The sequence below is a fragment of the Aphelocoma coerulescens genome, chromosome 1A (genome assembly GCF_041296385.1).
Source record: "Aphelocoma coerulescens isolate FSJ_1873_10779 chromosome 1A, UR_Acoe_1.0, whole genome shotgun sequence".
NCBI classification, from domain to species: Eukaryota; Metazoa; Chordata; class Aves; order Passeriformes; family Corvidae; genus Aphelocoma; species Aphelocoma coerulescens.
Genome location: NC_091014.1, coordinates 38,226,992 through 38,231,491, shown reverse-complemented (window position 1 = coordinate 38,231,491; position 4,500 = coordinate 38,226,992).

The following is a 4,500-nucleotide window of genomic DNA, read 5'->3' as shown; positions in this document are numbered from 1 at the left end:
TTTCCTGGTGTTTTGGGGGTTTTTGTTTGGTTGGTTGTTTTTTGGTTTTGGGTTTGTTTTTTTATTTGGAGGGGGTTTTCTGGTAATGTGGATATCAGGGCTTTAACACAAACATGAAAGAGATAAATATTGCTTATATTACACAATAATTACAGTTTTTTGGTAGTGAAAACTTCTCCAGGCCAAAGAATAGGAACAATCTTGTATCAGATGCTCCATGCTTGAATCATCTTTGTGCCCTGTTACTGGACCTGTTTCAGTATCTCTGTATCCCTCTTGTACTGAGGACCTCAGGAATGGACCTAGCAATCTACATGTGCCCAAACAGGGCTGAGCAGAAGGAAAAGATCACCTCCCTTGAACTAACTGCTGGCAACACTCTTCTTCCTATAGTCCCAGCTGCAGCTGGCCGCCTTTGCCATGAGAACGCACTGCTGGCTTGGTGCCCACCACCAGGACCATCGTGCCTTTTCTCATAAACCTGGTTTCCAGTCAGGTGCCCCACAGTGTGAACTGGTGCATCAGATGATCCCTCCCAGGGCTTTTTGTTCCCCAGTGATGAATTTCATGAGATTCCTGCTGTCCCACTTCTCCAGCCCTTCAAGGTTCCCCAAAATGGCAGGATAGTCATTCAGCATATCAGCCAGTCCACCCTGCAATTTTGCATCACCTGCAAACCTGCTGAGGGAGTGTTCTCTCCCATCACTCAGATGACTAATAAAGATGCTACAATGTATTCTTCACAGTATTGACCCCTAGGATACAATTCCAATGACTGGCTTCAAGCTGGACTTTGGTCACATTTTGAGGCCAGCAGTTATTTTTAATCGCCTTCACTGTGCATGTATTTAGTCTGTACTTCATCAGTTTGTCTAGAAGGATGCTAAGCAGTGTCCAATATTGAAATAATTCCTGAATTCAAGATAAACAATATCCATGGCTCTCCCTTCATTCACCAAGATAATAATTTCATCATAAAAGACTATTAGATTGGTCAAGCATGATTTCCCCTTTGTGTACATGCTGTTGTACTCTCAATCATCTTCCTGTTCTTAATACCTTTGGAGACAGTTTTCAGGAGGATTTGCTCAATTACATCCATAGGGATTGAAATGAGGTTGAAAAACCTCACCCTCCAGGCTAAACCAAAATAGCAGCCAAGGAAATTCTGGTATATGACACTTATAAAGACCACTTGTTAAGATGACACTTGGGTAATGGAGCTGCAGCCTCACCTTTCCTCTGAGCAATCACAAGAAAAGTCACAGTGCAGGACTGAGTACCTCTGAGGGTAGATACTGAGGTTCACATTTCACAGGTACAAGACTATGACTTGTACCTGTCTCTGACAAATACAGATCTTAGCTTTGGCAGTCCCACTGACGTCAAGAGAGGGAAAACAGTAACACATCTTTGAAATTATGCAGCAATTGCAATTTAATAGGCCTTGTGAGTCTGATACAAATGCAGAATCAGTTTTGACAGTTTCCTGTCCATGTTTCTCAGGGAAATTGTGAGAAAAGCCTCCCTCTTTTGCTTCAAAGAACAAGAGGGTGAAGCCACCACTACGAAAAGTAACACGGAAGAGAGTACAGATTGGGTGCTTCCAGTGTTTGGTGTGACATAAGAATCCCACCACTTTTAGCATGGCCTTGAGAAGAGCTGGATTTAAATGCAGGACATGTCATTCACTGCAGGGATATAACCTATAATCATTGTGAGTTAGCTGTGCAAACCCTGGAAAATCCTACTCTTAGTCCCTGTTCATGGCATAGCCACTGATTAAGTGACACTGAATTTAGAAGTGGGTGGGAAAGGAATACAAATTGTGCAATAAAGGGAGCATCAAGCACCTCTGTGCGTTGGAGAAAACTAAGAAAGAAAAACAGAAAAATACTGGAGAACAAACCTGTCTGTCTTCTTTGTGGTTAGTTTGTTGCATGCTGAGTGCATTTATATGTAATACTCATATCACCAAAAGTAACCACAGCTTTGTAGTGCCATGCTGTGAAACATGCCCTCAAGCAAGTGACTTCCCAGAAAATGATGTTACAGCATCAGTGTATCAATGGCTTTATTGCTCCACAGTGTAGTTTTCAGCAGGCTGTGCTTCTGGGAGCAAAACAAGGCACTGCTTTCTTGCCAAAAGTGTTCTTGTAAAAAGCAAACAGTATAGTTACAGGCTGAAAATAATTCCCATTCTCAGGTGGGTAATTGCCACCTTTCTTCTTCAGGTCTCCTCTCTACCCTGTAAGTATTTGCAGTTCTCTCTGCAAGCAAATAGATCTTCTCTGTATTTAAAAGCATGGGTGACTGGCTAATAATGTTGGAGTGTACACTGCACTTGAATCAACAAACAAGGGTAGATCTACTGCTTTTTGGGGGAGGAGTAACATATGTTTACTGTCTGGCTATAGTCACAGTTGATTAAATCATTGGCTGATGCAGAATAGATAGCACTATATAAGCACTAAAGATGCTTAGGGTCGTTTTTGCTTAATCACACAGAGTACAATATCATCTATTGCATTAAAGCATGAGGCCTCCGAAATCATGTAAGTGTGCTTTCTGCCTCTAATTTTGCGTAGAGAATTATCATTGAAGACATTTTTTTCCTTCATGTAAAGGCCAAAACCAAAGTAAAGCAAACCAATAAACCAAACCCTGACCTCCACAACTTTGAGCCTACTTTCCATAAGAGATATTTAGCCTTTTCAACTTTTTAGATTTCAATTGCCATATGCATCTGAAAATGAAAGTATGTTTACATTAAATATTTACATTTTACCCAGTAATCAGTTTTAAAGTAAAACAATAAAATACTTTTGCTACCATTTTAACTCTGCTGTACAGCGCATACTACTGTCAGTCAATTCAAAGTCATTGTTACAGGCCCCACTGAAAGGCTGTAAAGAGCATAAAACCTTGAGAATTTACACACCCCAAGGTGTGTACTTCAAGTCTGTTCCCTCAAAGATTTGCAATTAAACTGACACCTACCTCATTTAACCAGCTAGGTGACAAAAGCATAGGTCACGCAATTTTGTGCTAATGTGTGTTCCCAGAACTGACTGAGGAGACAAGACGGTAGTTTAATCCCAGGGACAGAGTTAGTGAGATACAAAAGAGAAAAGGATCTTGAAGGATTTATCCGGAAAATGTTCATATGGGTACTGGTACTTGATAAAGAGTAGAACAAGTCAATATGCCGCTGAAACAAAAAAAGAGCTGTTTCCAAAGCATTTTGGAAGAAGGTTAGTACTCTTAAAAAAATGTGACAAAGGAACCCAAGTTTTCCATTTATGACCAAGGAATAAATTAAGGCTGAAGCTGGGTCTAATGATACTTCTGTTTTCACAATGACCATACCTTCTGAGCTATGTAGGTCTCTCACAGCCAGGCTTAATTTACTGCATTTCCTCTTCAGCTTATCCCAGCAATCCAATTCAGGAGAGCACAGGGCAAGCTCTGTCTAGAGGGACAGGAGGATCGCAGTGTGCCAGAGCTGCAGGCTGGTATCTAGCATGGATTTACCACACCTTCACTATGGCAGCCTGCTACTTGCTCCCAGGTGCTGAGCTAGCCAGGGTCTGTGTGGACCCCTCACCACATTTTGCACAGTCAATCTGCTAAGTGATCCTGGGCCATTGTGGACAGCTGAGGTGACCCAATGCTTCCCAAAAGCATACTTGTCTCATACTTGCCCTGAGGGACAGCAAACCCTCGGGCAACTATTCACCACACAGCAGGCAGTCACTGCTCCTGGATACCCACTCTAGTTTAGAGAAGATTCCTAAAGAGGTAGGAAGCTACGTGCAGCTTAGAGGAGTGACATTAGCAGATGGCACAGCTTGCTCTGTAGAAATTGAACAATTCTTCTACTACAATTGAACAATTGAACAATTCTTCTACTCCCTCTGAGACCCAAGTGCCCCCTCAAAGTCAAGGTACTGTTGCATAGTGGGTGTCTGCTCTTGACACAGGGTATCGGAGATGAGTACCTCACGTCCTCAGATTCAACTGATCGTTACTCTTGCTCTGAGTCTGGAGGATTATGAATTTGGGACACCATTATCCAAATCAGTTGCTTTATGAAATGCATGTTAGAACTGAAGCAACAACACCACCTCAGTTCTCCCTAGAAACAATCCCTGTGAAGTGAAGCAGATGGGACAGTAGGAATTCACAAAAATGTGGGCAGCGGAGAACAGGATAAAAAGTTATTCACTGCACTGTTTTTCAGTTATTTGCTCCTCTTTACAATGAGCATGAGTAGCTCCAGCCAGTTTTCTGGCAACAGAGGCAAACGTCACAGCTGGAAGTCCATTCAAGATTAAAAGACATAAATTAAAGCTGGGAACTAATTTTCTAAGATCCCATTACAGTGTATTGGTTTTGCATAGAAAGGTTTTGGGAGAAGAGGGAAGGGGTGGAGGGGAGCGGGGGGCTACAGAGGTGGCTTCTGTGAGAATCTGCCAGGAGCTTCCACCATGTCCCATG